The 25,916-nt window shown below is 45.1% G+C and overlaps 1 protein-coding gene across 3 annotated transcripts in view; it reads right to left on the reverse strand.

The window, feature by feature from the left end:
• Positions 1 to 25,916, reverse strand: part of LOC144792671 (alpha-1,4-N-acetylglucosaminyltransferase-like) — a 660,182-nt gene that overhangs the window by 85,147 nt on the left and 549,119 nt on the right. For 2 of the 3 annotated variants that reach the window (XR_013602591.1, XR_013602590.1), the window contains one exon: positions 14,749 to 14,919. The exons of the other annotated variant lie outside the window; for it this stretch is intronic. The gene's annotated coding sequence lies outside the window, so the exon portion shown is untranslated. The remainder of the gene's footprint in view (positions 1 to 14,748; positions 14,920 to 25,916) is intronic. 3 annotated transcript variants of the gene reach the window in all.

A 25,916-nucleotide genomic window follows, 5' to 3' on the forward strand; every position in this document is an offset into this window, starting at 1 on the left:
GCAATGTCACATAGATATGCCTTGTCTACACCTCCAAAATCCATGTTGCTGTTGTTGGTCGGGTAGAGTGTGGTATTCTATAGGTTCTTGACATAGGTCTTCTCTGTTTGTCCTAATCCGGAAATTATCAACTTTTTCACCATGCTACTTTTCATAATCAAAAAGCATGCCCATCATTGGAGAATCTAGTGGAAGGCATTTATATAGTCCATTAAGTTCCATGCACTAACATTAATCAACCATGCTCGTCCTCCTCCAGGAGCGATGTGGTTACCCTTTCTCTCTTTTCAGCTTGCTCCCACCTCTCGAATAGGAGGGCAGTCATGAGAACACACAGGTGGAGAAACGGGCAATGGTACAAGAGAAACACAGCTGAAAAGGCGTCCTGGTGCTGTGTCAATAGATTGCCTCTGCCATTATTTTGTCGGGACACTGCTGTCACTCCATTCAGTACCCATAAATGTGTGTTGCTTGGACCCAGCAATGCCACTACGTTGTGTAAACCAACAAGAATACCACACACCATTGATGCAATAATACAAACACCTGACCCTGCCCTACCTACACAGAATGATTTTGAAGCACATATAAGAACCAAGTGGTCTATATTGTATATGTAGACACGTCGGCTACCATCGAACATAAACTGCATAGTTAGCTTGCATATTGTTAACTTACCCCTGAACAAAAGATGACATTAGCATATGATGTTCAATGCATCCTGCCTATGTTACTATCATTATACAAGTACCTTTTATCTCACAAGAGGACAGAAGAGCAGGAGTGTCCTCAATTAGCAGTGTCATCTACACGCACATCATTGGCTAATGCACTCATTAAGGTCATGCAAAATTAGAGTGAGTTTTTTCAGTCATTGGCTCATTATTTCTTTATAGGTCTTGGTTGGATTTTAGTTGTGCACTGTCACTCCGTGCACGTTTTAATTCTGTTGTGATGCTAATACTTTTGTTTCTTTCAGCTGGGGTGTTGCCAACAGGACAAAGTGGAAGAACCAGCAAGCATTTTGGTGGACGCTACTACCCAAATTAGTGTTGATCTTGCAAGAGCTCCTTCAATATTAATGGTAGGACCTTTGTCTTCGTTAAGAGCGCCTGACACTTGCTGACACCAAATGTACTGTTGGTCTGAGGCTGTGTTTGGGACTCGTGAGGGAGAGACTGGTGGTGTTGAAGGGTTACACAAAGCAAAGGCTGGCCCAGGAGCAGGAAGGCTCTGCAACTGCGTACAAGAGTAAGTCAAATTGTCTCAAAAGCAGAATGTTTGTGAATCGGGTCAATGAAAATTTCGAAGAATGTTTAGCAGTACCATCCTGAAGGCTCTCTGCTCTTTCCCCACTGTGAGGGACTAGCTGGGAGTTGGGCGCCTGCAAAGAGGTCTACTAGGGAAACCCCTTAAGTGATCACAATTTTTTTTAAACTAAAAATTGGGAAGTGTTTTTTTTTTAAGTGTTATTTTCAACTTTTGAGGCAATACCGAAGTCGAACAAGGATGAAACAGTATGGCCAGCTTTCTCTCCTAAAATGCATGTTTGACTAATTCCTCCAAACAAGTCCCAAAAAACGCCTTGATCCATAAACTGGAGTTTAGAGAAGAATTGAGAGTTGTATTTCTCTCTCATGTCAGGAGTCAAAAATGTCTTTTAAAATGGGGCAAAGGCATTGAGCATGTGTTGACTACAGACACTAAATTTGACACATATGGAATTTAATGAGGATCTGAGAGGGAGGAGGCATCAGAGGAGCACACAGAATGCAGGGCTGGTTACATCTACTTGTGGTCCATTGGATGATAAGCTGGACTACTGTAGTAAAGAGCCACTATGCAATAAAGGTTCCAAAGTCCGATTTTATTTTAGTCATGAATAAATAGGTGCTCCCAGCTTGGCGGCAGACTCTCACCGCTAACATTCTAACATGCACTCCCGGAGGCAGAGTGGGCTGTACCAAGAGGGGAGAGGAGAGAGGGGTGGGTAAGGGGAAGAGAGGTTACAACACACCTTCCCCCCTAAGGAGAAAAGAAGAAAAGGAATAGCGGAGCCCCAGGCGGGGGGGGGGGGGGGACGAGAGTAAGCAGCAAGAGGGGAAAAGGAGACGTGAGAGAAGAGTGGAGAGGTGGCAGGAAAGGAAGAGAGGAGGGGTGGGGAAGAAGAAAACTGGAGCTATATCAAAGGAAACATTGAACAGCAAACTGTAAACCATCTCGTTAACCTCAGTATGGAACTGACATGAAGTAGTCTTGAGCGTAGGGTTCCTTTGGTCCACTAGGTCCCGCAAACCTCTATAAGGAACTAACAGGGAGTGGACTGGGACAGAGGGTACATAGGTTCCACAAGGTCCTTCCCAATTTACTGGCTTTTCTCGCACAGGGATGAGCAACTTGGTGTCACAGTGGGTGTGGCAGAAACTTCATATCCCTAGAACCTCCTCTGCCACCCCACCATACTCTTCTTAAAGTCTCATTGATGAACCTCATGACCTTGGTTGAACACAGATATGAGAATCTCATCCCTCTTGCACCTTGGGCTCCCCTTAGGGTGAGCAAACCCAACAGTCTAATTCGCCATAAAGTTCCGCACTTCTTTTATTAGTCTTTCCATCCCCCTCTGGGAAGGATGATCCTGGGGGTGAGGTTCATATCTTATTTTCAAAGCAGCAAATTGGACCAGGGCACTGCCCGGAAACTCCTTCTGGCACCCTATGTCTCTCTTACAATGTCATTCTCTGTGACTGGTCTAGGCCACCTTTTACTCTTCCTCCCTTGGCCATTACCAGAATCCAAACCTTTATCGAATTCCTTTTCAAACAGCTCCCGAACATCAAACTGAGCCTCTTCTGCCCTAACTCCGTTCTCCTGTTTCATCACGCGTCTACCATGGGAGAACTCAGTAGTGTTTTCTGGGTCACGAAAATTATGCTTTCTCCTATAATCATAGAGTGAACCCTTCTGCCCTGACTGGACCATTAGTGGGAAATCTTTTAGTATTTTCTGCATTTCCTTATTCTCACTCTCCAACTTCCCACTGTAGGGCCTTTGCGTGTTTTTGCCTTTATTCTCACTCTTCGGTTCAAACAAACTTGAGTCCACCTCTCTTTCCTGTTCCCAATTGACCACATACTCCTCCCTAGTTTTAGTCTTGAACTCAGACGATGTGGTTCTTTGCCACGTCTCTTTGCGATGGAATTGGTTACTCTTACATTTTGACCTTTTCCGCTCATTAGCTGTAGCAATTATGCGTTCTTCCTTCCTTACGACTTCTCCTTCTTCTCCAACTATACCCTCTCTGCCTTTTCTCTCGTGTTTCTTACGTATTTCTCTTTCATCCACCCAACATTGGTAAGATTTTCGTTTTTCTTTAAGTTTGTCCTTAGCTGTTTTTTCTCCACGTTCTTTAATACTGGCAGCCCCTTCAAAAACTACTGAAACCTTGGAAGGCGGCGTGAGTACCTTCAAGGCACCACCCTTTGTTACCTGCATGCTTTGTTTCTGTGCCTGCTCACTCATTTGTTCTTTTCTTCTTCCATTAAGTGATATTCTCAATTTCTTTTGATCCTTCCACCCTAGCATGGTGGGTCCGCCTTCTGTTATATATATGGTACTCCTAGTATTATTTCCCTTGTGCATTAAATCCATGACTTTGTATCCTATTACGTTGATGTCCTCCCCTGTATACGTTATCAGGGATATGTTTGCCTCTTTGAATACATTTCCACATTTTTTAACTAATTCTCTATTCCATTCACTCTTGCTTACCAAGCTATAACGTGATCCTGAATCTAAGTTCATATCTGTCTTCACTCCGCCTATGTAGATAGTACACACCGGGTTTATTTTACTTGGATTAACTTCCTCTTTGCTATCCATTCTTTCCTTGAACACTTCATCCCTTTGTACTTTTACCAACGAGGCTTGTGCATAATGTTCATCCAACACTCTCAAGATGTCCTCATAAATATTTCTGACTGTTCCTTTCATGAATTCCTTTTCCTTTTCACGGTATTTTTTCCGTCCCCCAGTTCCTAAACTGTAAAGTAATATTTCCGCCTTTTCCTTAGGTACAATGGATACTACCTCTTCCTCACGAACTGACATGTATTTCTCAAAATATATTTTCCATTCACTCCATTCTGCAACGTTTTGCTCATCCCCTTCCAGGAACGGCACTGGTGGCGGAAAATTATACTTCTGGCCCCACTCCATGTTGAACGCGCTGTTATTACAAGGAATAACCGTAAAGATGTAATGTTCACCTCCCTCCAAAAGATGGCAGTACCAGTGCGCCACGATTGGACTCTCTTTCGCCCCAACTGGTAAAAACACTGCGCGGATAATCCAAATGTTAGGGTCAGATAAATGGAGGGAGAGGGAGGGAGTATTCCTAAATCTAAAGCTCTGGTCAGGTGAGGGTGGGACTGATTCAAAGCTAAGGAGTGGAAAGATATTTTGGTACACTCCCAACTGCACTATAATGAATTCCACAGCTAAAATGCCCCACCCTACTTCTTTACAGCATCCAATGTTTCCTGCGCTGCTTTACACTCGGTCATTTTGCCACTTCAAGCATGCGTATGTAAAGAGTTCCTCCTACTTGAATGTTCCAAATGACCCCGACACAGGAACGTAGACTACTCAGACCGGCGGTATACCACTTTCAGTCACGCCGATTTTTCTCAGAGGCTAATTCTCTCCTAAACGAACTTATGTGCTTATAGGTACCCCCTTATTATCTTTAGTACCACCACACGTCTTTTATTTTTATTATTTTTTTTCTTTTTTAAAGTCCTTATCCCTTCTATTTTTCCTCTGATCCGGGATTGCAACAAGCGTGCGTTTACAAGAATGGCCCACAGGGTGGCAGTGCAAAATGGTGCCTGTTCGACTTACGTGCTGCAGGAAACGGCACTAGCGCCTGTCAAACTTCAAAATTTTACTCTGCTGCGTAGGAGAGCAGTAAACCTAAATCACCATCGACTTCTCCTTACGATCAATTTCTCTGGTGCGCACCTCTCGAATTCAGAGCAAAGTCACAGTACTTTTGTCCAATATGTCACTCACGAGTACTCCCCACGTTACACAGTAAATTTACTTGAATAACTATGTAATCTTTTACTTCAAGGAAGTTCGTGAATAACTCACTCAGATTTCACCTTTATAAGACTTTTTCCTTTTACTATCTCATATTTCCCTCTCGTGAAAGACGAGCACAACGCGATGTCGTACCTCAACTTCTTCAGGGGTGAGTTATACAGCCGACAGGTTCTCTACTTGGGGCGGATTCTGTCAGAGAATACCTCTCGGTGAAGCGCCGAACACTCCGTCACCTCAGCGCAGCTCACGGCAGGGGCCGTGTGACAACCCCTTTTTCTCTGTTAATTCCCCAACCGTTTCTTCTCACAGAATATTAGCTAGCACTCCGTGCACACACGGCTGGGACCTGACACGGCTTGCCTTTCGCGCCTCTCCACATAGCGCTTCTCACCTCATCTTAGTGCCTTCTCCCGCGAAGACGAACCTCATTTGCGGTTCTCACACAGGATACCCCGCCACCTGCACCAGCATAGACTCCGCCTGTGGCACCCTCAGGGATGTCTACAGATGTCGCTTCCTCCTCATGGACTCTGTCTTGCTTCGTGCTGCATGGGGGTGACGCGATGCCGGGGAGAGTCGCGGCGATGCTGTTACGCTGGAGTTTCTCGCCTCAAGCAAGGACTTCCGCGTTTTCCTGGGTTCAATTTTCTCCTTTGCCACCAAAGCTCATATTAACAACTTCAAAATGCGGTGAGAACGTTTAATAAAACATTTTTTGTTCCTCACTCCGCTCAGCTCACCTCAATTGTCATCACTTCAATTCTTTTTCTTTTCCTTGCTCGCCGTGAGAACGATTTAAAAATACTTTCGTTCCCCCTCCGCTCAGCTCTCTTCATAGGCTTCAGCTGCTCAATTCACGGACTTTCGCCTCTTTTAAAACTCATCAACTCGGGTCTTATTCCTCTTTTTAATTTCAATTTCACAAGAACGCCCGAAGTAGGTCAACACTTCATTACATCATATCTTTTTTTTTCCTTGTCCAAGGACACAGGTTACCAGATACACCAACGCCAGTCAGACCTCAACAAGGAGGGAACGTTCCTCTTCTCCACACGGCTCCAGTTCACCTTCACCGAGGCTTCACACCCGACTTCCTTTTTCGTTCCGGAATCGAGAATCTCACGTCCCCCCCCCAGGGGAATACCTCGATGAGAACAGCCTGGATACCGGTATGTCTGCTGTCCAGTGATCATCAAACTTTAACTGGTGAGTCCTTCTTTTCAATTCAAAACTCCGCACAAGCATAAAATTTATCCAGGGGGGAAAACACCAAACTGACCCTGGCTCAGCTCCTCGCCCTCGTCGCCAGAAATGTAGTAAAGAGCCACTATGCAATAAAGGTTCCAAAGTCCGATTTTATTTTAGTCATGAATAAACAGGTGCTCCCAGCTTGGCGGCAGACTCTCACTGCTAACATTCTAACACGCACTTCCGGAGGCAGAGTGGGCTGTACCAAGAGGGGAGAGGAGAGAGGGGTGGGTAAGGGGAAGAGAGGTTACAACTACCTTCCCTGTTATTTGGTACAGAAAAATGTGTCATCTTAATATTCAGCCAAATACAAAGAAATTGCCGCGGCCGGGTTTGGTTCCCAGTCCGGCCCTGAACTTAAGGTGTTTGGACAACGAATCCCTCGTTTTTATAGCATTTCCTGACCAATGAAAGACGACTGCAAGTAAATTCTTCAAGGTGACATCAACAGTCACTGTCCTATCATCAATAGAAAAGAGAGTGTCCATGAATAAGGCAAAGCTTAAAAAACAAAAGGGGACATTGAGATCCTCACAGGAAGAGTCTTCAGTGCTTGAGATGGAGTTGGTTAAATAAGATCAGAGTGAGTCCGAAAACAGAACCATATCTGGCAGTTTTGAGTCAGGGGAACCTCTTTTGGCCTTGGTCCAAGGATTCATTAACAAATATTTTTTTTTATAGGTACAACCTTTAAAAAGCTTCCTACTGGAGGTTCAGGGAACAATACGTAGATTAAGGGACCATAATTGCTGAGTTGATTAGCCTACTATAGTGAGAGGCAGCCCTGAGTGAAGACAACAAAAAGAGCACTGAACGCCATGTAGTGACAAAATCCCTCGAGCCACACAACACAGATGGAGTCAGCTGCAGCTTTTAAACACAGGCACTTCAAAGCTGAAGATCAAAGTGTCCCTTGGGCATGTGGCAAAATTGAAGGGCAGCGATAAAAAAGCTGATCATGTGTTCAAACACTGTGAAACTGTGGGAGACCTCCTAGAGGGAAGAAGAATAACCAAGCAGGGGCATCTGGGACTTCAATGTAGTGAAATAAATAGATACGCTCAGTGTCTTAACTTCTCCCTAAGTAGTGTCAATCACAATTTAGTTGTACCCAAATTTAGCCAAGGAAGGTGTTACTGCTGCTTTGCAGCTCCTCTTCCAGACTATGCCTGAATTTAAAAGTTCAATTGTCTGTTTTGATTGAATGCCATATTGGTAGATAACCATCTGGAGTTACGCACTGTGCCCCTGTGCTTTTAGTACGAAGGCTGTACATATGTCTCAATGTATATCTAAAGATGGTTATGATTTTTGAAGTTGGAATGTAGGCCCAGTAACAGTGATTTAAGTCAAAAAAATATATTTAAGACTGAAAACATATTGTTTAAAGAACTGAAGACATCACCATTAAGGACGTGTCTAAGGCAAAACTGCAACTTTCATTGATAAAATATAGCGAGCAGTGACAGATACCTCCTCCAAAGCAGTTATCAAGCACTGAAGATCATTCATCATGGGCTGGTAGCATATTATGCATAGATCTGGGCACAAGTAGCTTGATGCATGCTCACCTCTTATGGAAAACGTAAGTTTCCTATCAATAGAGTCAGATGATAAGGCATCTTCAGATGCATTCAGAGTGGCCAGACAGGCAGAGGGAGGAGAGAGTCAATCGCAAACGTATCTGGAAAATCCCAAGCAAAATCCATGAGTGGATCCATTTGGCCCATTAGCAAGGGACTGAGGCCTTTGAGTATCTTTCTATTCATACAGAAGTCCCTGCTGAATACCATGATGAAGAAGGAGACCATGTGGGTACATGGGAAGAGCAAAAACATTATCAGGAAAATCATCTCCAGATGTGGAAGGGAAGGAGGAATCAGAAAATCCATATTCCTCAGAAAGTGTGAAAAAAAAACTTAAGCTTTCACTTTTGTGTATCACCCTTTAGCTTCAATGTCTTAGTTGTCGTCTCCTGTATAAAGCCAGAATCATTAGCACCTCTACTGGCAAAGTCCTTCAATGGTTCTCCTTCTAATTTTCTAACCTACATCAGTTCTTTCACAGGGGGTTCATCCAGGTCCCAGAATATTCCTATCACCTGCAGAGTCCACCAGAGTCTCCCCCCTATGGCTCCATCCATCCACCTTTTGGCTTAACACACTGATAACAGCCTCAAAATGTACCTATAAACAGCTTTACCTGAAAGTCTCAATTCCAGCTCTACAGTGCCTCAAACACTGCCTATACCTCATCCATACCTATGTTCAGCACCTACCTGAACCTTAGCCCCACCAACCCATAGTTCCTAGTATTTGCCAAGAAAAACAAGCAAGAAAGAATCCAAACTTGGCTCAATGACATGGACATTGACAGCTTCAAACTCCAACTTTTACCCAATGAAAAGTAATTTAGATTCATGCTGGACACCAACCTCACTGTCAAGAAACGCACTGCAAAAAAAAAATAAACATGGACTGTCTGGTACCAACTTTTTTTATTATAGAAAATTAAACCATTCTCCCAGGAAGCAACTTTAGAACACCCCTTTTACTCATGGAGGTGCAGGTGGAGGACATAAACGGCCTGCTTCATATTCTTCTGCAAAATCCAATGACTTCCCTTAAAGTATCCAAAACACAGCCGCACATCGCATCCAGGACCTGAAGCAATCTGACCACGTCAGCACCATCTCGATGAAAGTCTACTGGCTCCTTAAATAAGCCCAAACCATCTTCAAACCCAGCTGCATCATTACAAACTATCGCAACCTGCACTGCCACTTATCTGGCAGACAAGCTCATTATATGGCACGGCTACCAGCAAACCTGAAGCCAGGACACCATCAGACTGCAGACAAAAGTGTAAAATAAGAAAGAAAAATGCAACAGACATTTTCTGTCTATATGGCCGGAATCTGGAACAACATCCCTAAATCAACTGGAATAACCCAAACCTGATCAAATTTAGGAAAGAGTTGATGATAGACTTCTTTAACCCCTTGTCCGTGGGGGTAATTCCCCCGCTGTGCTGGGGGCGGGGCGCGCACAGCGCCCCGGTGCTCATGACGATCTCGGCTTGTCATGCAGCACAGTGGCGCTGTGCTCATGACGAGCTGAGCTCGTCATGACCACGCCCGTTTCTTTAGAACGCTCAGCACAGCAGGGTAAATATCCCCGCTTGTGAGCGCCAAGGCAACCGTGGCTCATGAAGAGCTAAACTTGTCATGAGCATGGGAGGGGTTAAAGAACGCTATGTCATAATGTAGTGTGTAAGTGTACACTTCTGCTTCCATGAACCAGCTACCTATCAAATCACTTGTTGACTGTATCCTGGTATTTGACCATGTACTGCACACTGCTGCTGTTTGGATTGGTTTGCACTACATAATTAACACATACTTACATACCTCTGTCCATTAACTCATCTCATCTCTCTCAGTAAAAGGGTTTAGCAGAGATATTGGGACAGAAGGGGGTTTGGGAAAACTTTTGGAAAAAAATAAACACCACATATAAATGCAGGCTTGTTTCTAAAACGGACTGCATTTGACAAAAAAATTAACGTTTTTGAAAAGCGATCAGAGACATGGTGATTTTCTCGCACAGCCCCATTCCAGTGATGGCCATCAATTGGAGTGAATTGCAAATAGCAACCTACCTCATTAATATACCCACTCTGACCCATTCTGAAACGTAATTTAGCAAACCAATCTATTAGTACATACATTGGTTTGTTGAATTCTATGTCAGTACTGGAGGCAAGGATTATGCATTATACTTCCTTCACTTTATTACACAGCAACCTTCATAATAACAGAAAAAACTTCCTTTACCATAAACCGTTGGGAAGGAGTAGTATAGAACAACCAATCAGTAATCAGAGTCCACAATAAAGTCCATCCTCAATGCTTATGCCCCCTCTTTCTTCGCTGCTCAGCAACCATCACAGTTAAGTGGTCTCCCTGCTTACTTGTATAGTGCTTTACTGGTAGAGTGTTATTAGGCCATGTATACATATTCTGGCTCTATTAATGTGCCAATTCTGTTTCGTGTTTATCTTAGGGGCCCGCAGGTTTATAGGTTGGTGCTCCGCATGCGAGCCTGTTTCTAATCCTGGTGCAGCGCAATTGCAATGTTGGCTTGTGGACTCTGGTAACCATAGAGTCGCTCTTCTAGCTATCCGCTCTGCCGGGTGATTCCCAGTGTAATCGCGGTATTTGAAATCATAGTCGGGTTCTACTAACCTCCTTTTTAGGTCTCGCCTGCGTAGGCTGTGCATGCGCAGTCTCGCTGGTGAGATTTTATGATATCTTTCCCATTGGCCGGCGTTACTGTTTCTGCTAAACGGTGGCCAGCCATTGGGAAAGAGCATTCTGTGACATAGACTTTTCTCTTTTTCTGCCGTCCCACTTGGACAGCCTGGCCTGCTTTCCGTCTGGCGTAAAAGGTTTCTTATCTTTATGGGGCCAAACATATGTCCCCATAAAGATAATAAACCTTTTACTTCAGAAGGAAAGCAGGCCAGGCCGTCCAAGTGGGATGGCAGAAAAAGAGAAAAGTGTGTTTCGCCACGAGAGCTTGTTTTTTCGTGGGATCCTTGAAACTAAATAAGTGTGTGACCGCCTGCAAATCTTTGTATTTCTGTCCAGCTTCTGTGTGTTTGGGGTGAAATCTCTGCTCCGGTGGGCGGGGCCAACGGGGCTCGTTGGCGGGGGTACAATTTGTGGAATCAATCCGAATGTTCGAACTATGGGGGAAATGCACAGATCGAACAGGGGGGATGTTTTGGAATAGATGACGTTGGAAATTAGACCCTCATAAAGAAGAGCCCTACAGCAGATACCCAACTCCCTCTGTGGTAGGGGACTGCAGATTAAGGGGTCTTGTGAGTTTTTTGGGGGTTGGTCAAAAATGGGTGCCCCCACGCTCCTCTTTCATCATCCGAGGGGTCTGATATGAGATGGCAGACCCCCAAAGTGTTTAGGGGTGGGCACCCACCACTCTCCAGCTATTCCCTGCCACCACTCCCAGGTGATTTGAGGCTGGAGCAGTGGCTTCAGTAGGGGCAGGGGAGAGAGTGAGTGTTGGATGGGGAATCAGACGGGAGTGCCCCCACCACACCCCAGCCTGCTTCAACGCCCCCTCTCCCAGGCCCCTGAGTCTGCGGGAGGGAGAGGAGGATGGAAGCCGAGCCCTGGAAGCGCCTGGCGGCTCCTCCTCCCTCCCCGCTCTAAGCCTCGTTATTCTGCCGGTGATAGGGCTGCTGCGGCAGAGAGCAGCGGACTCGCCATCTCTGTGCGGCGGCTGACCGCCTGTCCCCCTACCCCTGCCACCTCGAGACCACCGTCTCCCACTCAAGGACCCCCCCCCACCACCTCACCTGCGCCCCCGGGCTGGCCCCCCCGGCATCGCCGCTGGTGCCATGCCGGGCATCGTGGGAGCACCATGAGGGGCGGACATCCGCCGCCCGGCTGCTCCTGCCAGCCCGTGGGGCCCCACCATTTTGCAATATTCCGCTGGGGGAGTGTATGTTTAAGTGCTGCTGACCTGGGAAGCAGTGAGACCTGTTATTTTCAGATATTGCAGAGAGTGGCTATTGGACCATTGCCCTAGTGCTCGACCCTGGACACGGGGCAGCTACACTGGAGTTTGAAGAGGAAGGGAAGCGGCGCAAGGCCTCACTTCTGGGATCAGCGCTCTGAATTTGAAGTTGCGCAGGGACGCTCAGCCATAAGTTAGAGCTGGAATGGGAGGTGGTGCAGGCCCTGTAAGAAATTTAAAGCTGGAATGGTAGAGGGTGCACTTCCTCTCAGCTGGGAATTAGAGCTGGAATGGGAGGAAGAGCAGGGCCTCTAAGCTGGAGGTTAGCTCAGGAATGGGGGTCGGGGGGGTTTGCAGGGCATTTCATATGGGAGTTGGAGCTGGAATTGGAGGCAGTGTAGAGTTTGCAGTTTGAGTTGGAATGGTAGGGGCTGCAGGCCTCTCAGCTGGGATTTAGAGCTGGAACGGGAGGTGGTGCAAGGCCTCTTAGCTGTGAGGGGGTACACTGCAGGACCTCTCAGTTTGAAGTTAGAGCTGGAATGGGAGGTGTTGCTGGGCCTCTCAGCTGGATGTTAGAGCTGGAATGGGGGGGCACAAAGCCTCCCAGCTGTGAGGTGGCGCAGGGCCTCTCAGCTGGGAGTTAGGGCTGGAATGGGAGGTTTGCCTGTCCTCTCAGCTGGATGTTAGAGCTGGAATGGGAGGGGGCGCAAGGCCTCTCAGGTGTGAGGTGGCACAGGGCCTCTCTGCTGGGAGTTAGAGATGGAATGGGAGGTTTGCCTGGCCTCTCAGCTGGGTGTTAGAGCTGGACTGGAAGGCGGGACAGGAACTGTCATCTGGGTGACTATCACCAGTGGTGATGACGTTTCAGTGCCCCGTGCGCTCTTCGCCTGCCCTCTGCAGTAGATGGGCTCTCAGGGCAGAGCTCAGATCCTACGGGTGACAGCCCCGGCTGCTCACAGCCTTCTCCCCGGGCTCAGAGGGTGCCTCTGCCAGCTCCGGTGGCATTCAGAGTTTGGCGACGCTCCCAGGCAAAGCTACTGCTGGCAAGCAGAGTCAAGCCCCAGGGCAGCATGTTGTTCTGGCAAGTTATGAAATAAACTCCCTGCTCCTCTGTTGGGACGGCCCTCTCTCCCGGATCCGGACAGGGATGTGGAGACAACAAAGTGCGAATAAAGAGGATAACATCAACCCTCTGATCTTCTCTCTGTTCTGCCTTCCTGTTCAGACTTTATGATTTCATATTTTGTGTTCTTCCATTTTCGGGTATTGTCCACTTTCCTTGTTTCCATTCCGTTTCTTTCCCTGCTCTCTCTTGTGCTCTGGTGCCATGAATAGCTGCATTGCCCGCCTGTAAGGAGCCCGGGCCCTCTAGTTTGCCTTATCACTGACTCTTGTGACAACCAAACCCGTGTCCTGGTCTGGAAGGTCTGTGTCATTTGTGGGCAGTATTTTGGGTGGTTTGTGGCCCTGTTTTATGATCTGCTGGACCGGTTTTTATGTTGATGTCCCTGATATTAACACAAACATTGCCTGCAGCAAGCTCAAATCTATTCAATCTTCCATCCCTTGTACAACCATTACACATCATGTCTTTACAAGTTAAAAACTGCTCCAATTTGCAAACAAGGGGAACTTTTTTTAGGGATGTGATTCCATCAGCGGACAAAGGCCGGTAGCCCAAGGCAAGTTCAGGATCCCAGCCAGACATCTTGGTAGCAGACATGCTGGACCCGGACGATTTAATGCATCCTATATCTGCAATGGGGTCCCCCAGTGACAAAGTGGCCTCCTATGTGGTGGAACGCCTCCGCAAGAAACTTGAAAAAGATGTCAGGGCCCGCCTACGGATGGAATGTCCATGCCACTTGCTGGAGGGGAAGGTCGCTTTGACTCCCGAAATAAATTGATGCCCGTATGGCCACCTTTTTGGCCAAGTTCATGTGAGATCACAAGAAGGGCATCAACCGTTCCTGGCAGTCGTGTTAGGACAAGCTGCTAAATGTCACGGGACCCCTGATCAAGATATTAAATATGGTTGAGGTTGTGAAGCAGTCAGTCCCTGATTACTCTGGAGATCCAGCCTGGCAGGGCACATTGTGCAGTGATTATTTTGGGCATTGCAAACTGTGCTTTATCGGCAGAGCGGCGAAGTTCACACTCCAAAGTTGACCCCAAGATAGGCCACTTGGCAACTTCGGAAGCAGCGCCCACAGCTCAGGGCAGTCTGTTTGGGGGACCGTTTATTTCAGAACTAGGCAGATTTGTCAATACCTTTAACCCCCCTCCCCTGAAAAGACAGAGACCTCCATGAAAAAGATTTTCTCAGCTAAGGTTTTCGTGAGGCTGGATTGTTGCAGGGATTCAGCTCAGGAACAGGACTATAGAACTATGCTTGGGACAATGGAACATCAGTAGATAGAGACTGAGTCGCCATATCACCTCAGTACCATGAGCCCGAGTCCGACTAGCTATATTGTCTCATGTGCCCTCCTAACTGTATCCAGAGAGACAAGTGAATCAACATCTCACAACACTCCCGGCCCTCTCAGGGATTGCGGTAACAGGATACACCTTTCTACTCACACACTCATACTCATCCACAGTAAGATATGACAGAGACACGAGGGAAGTTTTGAAATATTTATTTAAACTATCATGCTCTAGAATCCAGTATAATTGCCACAATCAGAAAACAGTGCCTAGCAAACATACCATCAGTATAGTCCGTAAACCGTATATTATGAAAAGCCCTGTCATATTATAAGACAGATTAGCCTAAACCTCCAACCATTCTACAGAAGAAAACTGATTATACAGCAAAGATATCTGGGTTTAATAGTGGACCACGTACCTTAACGTATACAGAAGGGCGCTCTACATCTCAGGTACAGCTGTGATCTTCTCTCAGGAAATATTTTTCTATCTCTGTGTGTTACATTGCTGTTCATATCTATATGACAAGGTTTGCATGTTCATAAACAACAGCTGCATTTCTGTGTTGTGTCTAGGTGCCAGTGCCTGACTAGAACAAAATATGAAGGGACACTGTTGTTTAACCTTGTCAACTGTTCAAACTAAATCTCAGAAAAGAACAAAACGAGAAAATAATTGCAGGTTCTCTGTGAAAATATAATGTGTCACAAAAGCAAACATGATTATATAGTGTGCAAAGCAAATGTCACCTGTGTCATGCACAGTTAGGCAAACATAGGGAAACTACAATGGGGGGTACTGACCACATGATACCCTCTCCTTGGTCAGGAAGGAGGCACAGAAATTGGAAGATAAACTCAAAGCCATCACTGAGAATTTAACTTTTTAGTGGAGCCAGAAAATGACAGTTTTGGAACAAAAAATATCCAATTAGTGTGCCTCGAAGGTATCCAGTATGTAAGCAGCCATTGTAGAAGCACAGGGCTCCATAATGGGGTCCGACTCCATGTAGATGAACAGATTGGCAGCCCAGTTCATAAGGTCCAAAGAACAGACATGATCTTCAGCTCCTACAGATGTGTAGGAGAGTAGGATCTGCTTACTATGGTTACCCCCATGTTTTGCTGTGTTTCACTGGTTTATCGACTTTAGTCTGACTGTGGCCCTGCTAATCAGGACCACAGCCAAGCTGTTCTCTCTCTAAATTGGTTACCTACACTCCAGATTGGTTACTGGGTTACCCCTGTGAGTCCCATAGTATATGGTACCTTAGGTACCATTGGCATAGGTACCCCAGAGGCCTACCAGGGGCTGCAGCATGTATTATGCCACCACTGGGAAGCCTTCCAAAATGGCACCACAGGTCTGCTACTGCAGCCTGAGTAAGGTGGTACTTGTACCCCTTACTTAGATATATTATACCTATACCTACCTATATATAGACACATATAAACCTATAAGTCACTCCTATGGCAGGCCTTGACAATCCTGAAGACAGAGTGCTTGGTTTTGTGTGAGAGGGTGCCCAAGCATGAGCTGAGCCCCTCTGCAGCTTTCGGAAACCCTTCATTATAGCTGTTCTGTGACACAGCCATACCATATACTCATAAGTGCATTATTATTTCGGGCCTACTAATCTATCGACCACCAGGCCCCCTTGGGGTGTTTTTAGAAGAGGTATCTAATGCAATGGCTAGTTTGCTTCTCAAAAAAACCCATATCATAATACTTGGAGACCTGAATCTCCACATAGAGGATAAAAGTAACACAAGTACGAAGAGATTATTATCAGATCTATAAAGTCTACAATTGGTTCAACTGGTAGAAACAGCTACACATATTAAAGACCACATCTTGGATGTGGTAATCTCCAATGTCCCCGATCTAACAGTCGCCTCCCCTGTCCCAGTGCCTTGGACAGACCACTATTTTGTACCATTTAAGGTACAAAAGACAGGGAACAAATATAGAAGTACTACACGGAAGAACGAGGGATTGAAAAGACCCTAGGATAAGATTAACCCAGACAATTGGGAGGATATTCTGACAGAGACAGCAAATTCACAATTAGAAATACCAGGGTCAGTTGAAGAAGCCTACTCACAATGGGAATCTTGGATCACACACTCACTCGATACCGTAGCACCTAAGACCATTCACATACACAGAACTAGACCTAGAGCAGAAGGATGGTTTAACTCACAATTATTGGTACAAAAAAAAGAGTGTAAAAAGATCGAAAGAGAGTAGAGAAAGTGTTATGAACCCAAACTCAAAACAAAGTATAAAGTGACCATCAGGAAGTATGATAACATCAAATTGAGCCAAGCCACATTTTTTGAGGAGAAAATTAGGGGGGCACAGAACTCCTCTAGAGAACTGTTTTCAATAATTAAAACCCTGACCAATTCATTTACCGGCAGTAGTCCGTCCGAATCATCAGAGGGCAGGTGTAACACCCTAGCTTCATACTTCCTCTCGAAGGTAACGGATATTTACAGTAGCTTTAGAACAGATGTAGCCCACCTAACAGAGAAGGAGGAAGAACATGTAGGGGCACCCTTACAACAGGTCATCACTAATTTTCCTAATATGGAACAAAAGGACCTAGAATCCCTACTAGATATAGTGAAGTTGGGCTCACCCTTAGATCCAGCACGCCCCCATATCCTCAAATAAGTAGCACCGATTGTGGTACCCACTCTAATAAAGATTATGAATCAATCTCTAGACACTGGCATAGTCCCAAGTGGGTGGAAACATCCTGTGATGAAACCATTACTAAAAAAAGCCAATGCGAACCAATTATTACAAGAAAATTATCGCCCTATCTCCTTATTGCCATATGCTGGTGTAGTGTAGTTCCTATATTCCCAATAGGCTCTGCGCATTGGAATAATATAAACAGCAGTGTAGACGTAGGACTGAGGTCATCTAGGTCTCTACTGACTATATTAGACTTAATTAGTTTTGCCAGCTAGCTCAGAGGTCACTAGAAACTTTCTCGAATGTTCAGGAAAGAGTTAACTCTCCTGATTTAGACAAGAAGGGATTAGTTTCTGACAACCGCATAAACATGACAACTTTGCTCCCTCAGACTAAAGAGTATATCTCTAGAGTCGTGTGAAAACAATAGACAACTATTTCATCCAGTCAATCGTACATGCTTAGTCTCACCAGAGTGCAGAGAAATAGAGAGGCGGGCGTTTTCAATAAAAGTTGTTATTTATTGAGCAGTCTTCTTTCTCATGCAAGATAAATGAATTGCCACAGTTGCAATACTTATCATGAAGTAAAGTGCGTACAGTAAAAGGAGTATTATGAAATAATACTGTAAAAGCATTGATATGGTTTCTTAGCCATATGATACTTTAAAACGGATAAAATATATACATACATAAAAACATTGACTAACGTACTCAACTGGTGCTTCTAATATACGCCTACCCCGGTGTACCTGACCTAAGCCTAATACGTGGGAAGGAGTACGCAAGTTTCAGTTTAAGTTAAGTTGGTTTTTTGCCAAGAATCTGAATCAAGAAATCTCTTAAGGGTTTAGTCAGCTCCGTACCTTGGTTCTAGACGGAAGGAGGTCTTGTATCTCTTTCTCAGGACTCGATCTCCCAGCAACCCGCAAGGGTGACTGGAAACACCGGAGCTGGATTTCTCGGCTAGAGAAAAGACAGCGTCTCTCTCAGTGCGTCAAATGGGAGGGTCGGCTTCCTTCGGCTCTCGCATCAGCTGGGCGTCGGGCAAGTAGATAGCCGCTCTGCTCCAAACCACTGTGTATTTGCTTAAGGCAACGTTGGTATATTTATACCTGAAAGGTGCCGTGTTTGACGTAAGGTTGGACATAAGACGTCACTAAGAACTAACAGTTCTTCCTGGACTCCAGGAGTTCTTGTGCAAATCAAAAGAAAAGCAGGGGGATTTCCCGGGCTGCTGGAGCTTGGTTTGTTTAAAGAACGCGTTGTACTTTCTAGGAGTCTATGGGAGTAGCCGTGCCGTATTTGGACTGCATGGGCTATGACTAGATATGGACATGATTCCTATGCCTTTATAAGGATATGTTTTTATTATAACCACATAAGGGCATGAATCAGGGATATCTAATTAGGGTCCTAGATAGATTCACAACACTGGCAAGCTATTGAAAAAATGAGAGCTTGACAGAATTCCTGGAGACTAACCACTGTCTCCACCACTCACAGATGGGGTTCAGGACACAACATAGCACTGAATCTGCCCTGTTGGTAGCGGTGGAGGAGTTAAAACAGTCACTAGATATAGGAAAACTTGCGGCATTGCTCTTACTAGATTTGAGCGCAGCCTTCGATACGGTGACTCACCGTATATTATGTAGAAGGCTTTTGGATAAGGGAATAAAAAGAATGGCACTTAAGTGGCTAACTTCATTTCTGGATGGACTCTCATTCCAAGTACAGGAAAATAATACCTGCTCCAAAACCATGTCACTTAAGTGTGGAGTTCCTCAGGGCTCATCCCTGAATCCAACACTTTTTAATGTGTACATGGAGCCTCTCGCCAAAATTGGACTGGAGTTTCATATTTCCATGACCTCGGATGCTGACGACACACAGCTGATCATCTCCCTGGATCCTGAAAATTGAAGGGATGGTGAGAGACTATCTTCATGTCTGATTAAAGTGAAGGAATGGATGACGGCAAGCTGCCTAAAGTTAAACGGTGAAAAAACTGAGCTGCTACTTATCGGAAACAAGGCAATACCTAGACCGATAATAAACTGGCCTGCATGTTTGGGTAAACCACCCACCCCAGCAGATACAGTAAAACATGTGGTGTTCTGGCTAGAAACAAACCTTTCCATGACTTCACAAGCCAATAAAGTCACAGCAACTTCATTTGTGCTTCTTAGAAGTCTATGGAAAATTTTTGACAGAATACCCACTCAACTAAGGAAGACAGTGATCCACTCGCGGGTCACCTCGCGACTGGATTACAGAAATTCACTCTTCCTAGGGGCACCCAAATATGTTATCCAGAAGCTGCAGATAGCCCAAAATGCAGCCGCAAGATTACTGTGTAACATCCTAGTATGGGAATCAGTGAAAATGCATCTGAAGAAACTTCACTGGCTCCCAGTAGAGGCCAGAATAAAGTTCAAAACCTTGGTCATTACCCATAGAGCACGACACAAAAAAGGCCCCAAAAAAATAATAAATCTGATCTCGCCCTACATCCCAAAGAAACAGCTGCACTCTAGCGCAGAAGAGAGAGCTAGTTCATACCAAGGTCTGTAGGGAAAAATGAGGAGGAAGGTCTTTCTCCCACTTGGCGCCTAAATTGCGGAACTCCCTACCATTGGAACTGAGGCGAATAGAGGGGGAACCACAATTCCGCCCAAAAATTAAAACATGGCTGTTCACGCAATATCTGTAAGGTTTTACTTGCCCAACTTCAGTATCAAATTGCAAGGCGCTGGAAGCCTAAGGGCAGCCATGCACTCTATAAATCCTTCATTCATTCATTATAACCTCGCGGTAAACGCTAACTTTGGAATGGCTGCATCAAAACAGGGATGGCGAAGACAGCGAAGATAGCAGAAGATCGAAAGATGATGCATCGCGAACACTTTACTACATTGACCAGAGTCCTTAGGGGCGACACCGCCGGTGTGTGAGTAGTGTGCGACCCCACCCCCATTTGTAACTTTAAAGCTCCCTTGAGCAGCGGGCTGACGAGCCTGGGATCCCTCACCTACGCGCCTGAGTGGTACTATACCTGGCAGATATTGGCAGCCATCGGCAACCCCAGTACACGGCCTATCCCTGCTGATGAGGGGTAATACCCCGAAACACGTGTCCAGGGATGGCGACCCCACCCCCATTTGCATCAAAACATGTCGTGTTTGTGTCAAACACTTTGGAATCCTACTCCCCAGTTCTGGCGGCAGGGGTAGAATTCCACACTTCTAGAGGGAGAAGACATGTACACACTTACTAACCCGGTAGAAGTTAAACAGAGCCTCAGCATCACAAAATGGATGCTGCTGCCACAGACACAAGTCTGACCTCCTGCTGCTGGATGAAACTCCGGCATGGGAGGCCTGAACAATAGGTTTCCTGTTCAGGGAGGTGCCAGCACCTCCCCAGACAGGCATTAGTATATTGGGGCAGGGTGGGCTGCATTCAGTGAATGCTTTTCAGACAGTGCCTGGGGCACACAAGGTGTCCCCGTGCATTTTCCAGTTCAAACTGGTTGCTGGGGCACTCAGCCCCAGCTCTGGCGCGAAACTGGACAAAGGGGAAGGGGTGTAACCACCCCCTCCCCAGGTCCTCCCATAGGTGGGACCCTAGAGTTAGTCCAACCCCTAAACTTAGTATAAGTATAGGAACCCAGTTTCTAGGACTTTAGATTACCCTGGATGAAACTCTGAAGCAGAAATCCTGGTCCTTCGACATTCCATATCAACTGGAAGACGTAATAAATCTCCCTTGGGGTCAAGGAGTGACTCCCCTGTTCAAACAGGCACCAAAGAAGCATCTTGCCAGTCTGCATTGTCAAGGCTCCCGACGGATCCCGAAGAATCTGCGACACAGGACACAGACTTCCAGACATCTCCCAGGCTGATACGAGTCCCCAGCAGAGCTGAGACCTGTAGCTATCTCGAGAGACATGGGACCGGAACTCCTGGACATCCTGCACATTTGCTAGTGCATCGACTTCCCGAGCGAGCTTTCCCGAAGTTGTGCATTGGGCTACTTGTAGTCCAAGCCCTGAGCACCTTTTGCACCGAAGCTTAGAGGCCTACACTCCACGAGTGTTCCGTGGGCCCGCTTTCAGCATTTCAGCTTGAGGCTCCTTCGCGATCCCTAGTCTGTCAACTGGTGGGTCCCCACAAAGGACAATCCTTTGTTTGTTGGGCTTCCCTGGTTGCTCTAGACGAGGCCTGACTTCCCTCCAAAGGGCGAGTCCCTCAGACCATGCTGGTCTGCTCCGAAGCCAATCTTGTCATCTTGCGTGGGTTGCTGTGTCCAAAGCTTGTTGGGTCCAATCCGGATACTGATGCTGCAGCACTTGACATTTAAAGTCAAAGTATGCTACAAGGGACTTAATTCAGAGAAAAATGAATCTCAGTTAAGTAGTCGTACAGACATATCACACTCCAGTGTATCAACAGGATATCACACTTTAAAATTTTTTGCTAGAATGAATCAAGGGAAGGGAAAGAGAACACACGGAGGAAGTAAATCGTATTCAAAGAATATTTATATTAAGTGATAAAGCATCAAAATGAAAATCTGGGGAGACAGATACAAAGAAATCAATTCAAGCAAAACAGTTATGAACAGAGGTATATATAACATCTACTCATCAGTTCACAACTAAACATCAACTCCTAGTAAATATCACAGACAACCAAATTCATTGATAAATAATGGCCGTGTGTTGGTGCCAACGCAACGCTTCTGGAGATGATGGAAGTGTTGTTTAGTTGTGAACTGATGAGTAGATGTTATATATACCTCTGTTCATAACTGTTTTGCTTGAATTGATTTCTTTGTATCTGTCTCCCCAGATTTTCATTTTGATGCTTTATCGCTTAATATAAATATTCTTTGAATACGATTTACTTCCTCCGTGTGTTCGCTTTCCCTTCCCTTGATTCATTCTAGCAAAAAAATGTAAAGTGTGATATCCTGTTGATACACTGGAGTGTGATACGTCTGTACGACTCCTTAACTGAGATTCATTTTTCTCTGAATTAAGTCCCTTGTAGCATACTTTGACTTTAAACGTCTTTTGCCCAAGCCTACAAGGGTTTATTGGGTTTCCCCTGCCTATATCACGCAGCACTTGACATACAACGTGGGACAGCTCAAATCCAGCTCCTGTTTGTCGTCAACGCCTCCTGGACCTCGTGGCTGAATAGTCTAGCTTCACCTCCATCACTTGAAAGCACCCGACATCGGCAGGCATCTTCTTGTCATCTTCCTGGTCACTGGCTAGTGACCCAGACTCTGTCCCCTCTGCTTTCAGGTTCTTCAGATCTCCGATCCACCCTTGGATCCATCCGAACACTCTTCACCTGGACGCTGCAGCACTTCTTTGCAGCTCTCCATTGGAATCAACGACGAAACCCGACACGAAAAGACACCTATGCACCCGGCTTCCCTGGGTGAGGTAGCACGAGTACTTCGGGGCTCCCGTGGGTCTTGTTTCTGGAAGTGTCCAGTACTGAAAGGGTTTTACCGTAGTCTACTCATAAGTGTCCTTAAACTCTAAACTTGTAACTCTAACTTTCCCCATAGAAGTCAATAGTGATTGCCGGCTGTGTTTAGACACTGCACGCGTCCTCCGTGGGTCTCCTGCGTCCCTACCTTGGGTGGTTCCTTGTTGCCCCAGCGGTTCTACAGGCTCTAGGCCTGGTCTCTATGTTGAGAGCCGTACTTATACCACTTTCTTAGTATATGGTTTGTGAGGCCCCTAGGGCAAAAGGTATACAATGCTAATTTACTGTGTGCTATTTAAGTTCTTGTATTGTACTTTTGCCTCTAGCCTCATAAAGAGACTAGAAGGGAGTGTTTAGGATAAATACATATATTTTACATATATATATATATATACCTGATGTGGTGCTCTTTTCGTTTGGTCATTCAAGAGATTATAGACTGGTAAAACAAGCAGCTTTACATTCCTTCAAGACTTAGCCTGAAGGCTGCTCTCCACAGCTACCACTAGGATAGCTTTCTATAAAGGTTGTCTAAATCTACGATCAATAAGGGTTGTTTGGACTGGTGCCAGGTGCCCACTAAAACAGTGGACATCATATGACAGGCCAACTTCTCACAAGATGCACATACTGTCACCAGGCAACCTGCGTTGACTTCAACAAAACTCTGATCTAGGAATTGCTGTACCGATTTACAGGAACACCTGTTGACCATTTTCTCAAGACTCAGATTCAGTAGAGGGCACCAATTCAAAGGCACAGTCCTGATAATGTGCCACTAAGGGATCATCAGCAGTTCAGATCCAGGGCAGCGGGCGTCTGTGGATCAAGGCATATGTCTAGTGCCCATTTAAAGGGGCAGAGGATGTAATGAAATACAGGTTGCACGCAGGTGAAGAAAAATGGCGGAACATTAACAGTAAAGGTAACAGCTATCTATATTGTTACGGTAAACAGCAATCCACCTCCAATGCCTGTAGCAGAACATTGCCAAAGAGCTGAAGCATATGTGTACAGTAGTGCTTGAGGGATGCACGGTCTGAGGTGGCGGCAGAAGGGACATCCATTATGGAAAAGCAGCAACAGGATGAGAATGCCGCAAATTAGAAACAGCAGTACCTGGAACCCACCAAACACGCTGGAACAAATAGAGGGGCTTATTTACAAGCCTCTTGCACCACTTTTGCGTCACTTGTAACATTGGGAAAGTGACGCAAAATTGGCGCAGGGGACTTGTAAATAAGCCCGAGTGTATAAAAGCTAGAATGACTCCAAAGACAGTTTGGAAAGTGGTGACGAGGCAAGAGCCCACAAGTTTAAAAAATGTGGGCTACATCACGGTATCAGAAGCAGTAAATACTTGATGTATCGATTTGCTGAAATGCAGGGGAAGATATGTATTTAATAAAGACTGAATTTTAACAGTAGTTCTAGCAACCTGCAATTCAAAGGTCTCGTGGGCAGATGTGGGAGCCACTTCTTGTTGGAACAATAATGCTTTGAGTCTGCTTAGCTTGATGAAATCTGCTTTCAAAGTTGGAATGGAAGGCCACAATGAGCTATCTACTATCCCATGCAGAGGGGGACACAGGAGGTTGTTGCAACAAGTGATAAACTGGGAAACGGATACAATATACTGGACTCCTGCCCGCATACCGATACAGTCTTGATTACTAAGCATAAGATAGCTTCCATCTGAAAGTACAGTAATGAAGGGGAGAATTGTGGTAACTAGAGTTTCTTTTAAATAACAAGCCAAAGTAGGCACCAAAACCTTACAGGCGCTGTGACTTTTAACATGTTGACAAACGAGTGAATGATGGGAAGTGGAGTCACACTCCTCTCCCGTAAGAAAAATGTCTATCAGCACGTTCACAGCTATAGGTAAACGACAGGATCAATAAGTCATGGATGTAGGTGCTCCCAAGGGGTTCATATCTACCTACCGGAAGATCTTTCATGCAAGCTTTAAACTGAAATGTAGATATAGGCAAGGAGATAACCCCATGTATTAACCATACAGCTGAAGGCGTATTGGCTATAGTGAATAGAAGTTTTTTCTAATTTATCTAACTGTAGCGAAGTGTAAGTTGAATCAATCATAGCCATCGATTGTTGTTTGTCTGTTAAGTACAGTTCAGGTAATGCCAAGGAGCTAGTCCATTTTTAAGTGTTTGAAGTGTCCAATTAAACTGTATAATGGATCTGAGCTGACTCTGACCATGATACAAAGTCAACATATCATTCTGTACAAGATCAATAACAGATGATACAATGCTGTTAAAATTATAAATACAGGATGATAACGTATTAATACTATTGTCTACTACAGCAAGTACTTTATCCAACTTATCTTGATTAATTTGTCTTAAGCCCATGGCAGCTTCAATTTGTGATAATTTCCCTATTTTATTTTAGGCTGCATAAAGTTTTATAACTAGAGGACTTGGGACCCAGAAAAAAATCTGAAAAATTCACGTCATCGGACAGAAGCAAAAGATGTTGTTTCACTGCAGACAGTGTAGAATGTTCCAACATTTGCTGGCATAATTTTACCACTAAATAGGTGGTAATAATGTTAGACTGTGTTGACGTGGAGCACTGTGGATCTGGTCTATCTGATTTGAAACCAGGCGTGGAGTTAAGAAACAACAAGCATGATACCAATTTGTGTCTACTGGCTACAATAACTACCCACAAGGAATCGAAAATCACAAGTAAAATGTACCAGTTTGTAAAATATAATTTAGCTGGGTTTCTGTATAATTTGTGTAAGATTGCCAATTATCAAAGTGTACAATAGAAAGGAATTGTCGGGGCAATCAGCTCTTCAACATTAGCCAATCCCAGACAAGTAGTTTGTTAAAACGTTTCATTTAGGAAAACAATTTGTGTAGGAAGGCTTGAAATAAGAATTCTGGGCCCTGATCTTGCCAGTCTTTTGTACCCAAAATTGATTTTAGGTAAATATTGTCTTTCCAATAATCATAACCCTTAAGAGAAAGCTGGTCATCAAATGAAGCTGCATATATTAGTTTGGTCTGAGTAAGCATATACTTTTGCGACTGGGTTGGAACCAATTTAAAATGTTGGTTGTTAGGTCTGAAAGATCATCACTTGTAAAATATATTTACTTGCCTGTCTTTGTTTTTGAACTGCCCTGTGGTGTAGTTGAGCAATGTTCATATTGTGCATAATTATAATGGGAACGCTGTCCACTTGCCCTATGCAGAAAATGATGTCCATAACGGCGGTAACAGAACATCTCAGGGTAATGTGCAGAATTAAGATATAAATAACTGATGCAAACACAGTGTAATATTCTAATTCAGAAAGCATTGAATGCATAGTGGTAACATCCCAGTCATCTG

This window comes from Lissotriton helveticus, chromosome 11 (assembly GCF_964261635.1).
Source record: "Lissotriton helveticus chromosome 11, aLisHel1.1, whole genome shotgun sequence".
NCBI lineage: Eukaryota > Metazoa > Chordata > Amphibia > Caudata > Salamandridae > Lissotriton > Lissotriton helveticus.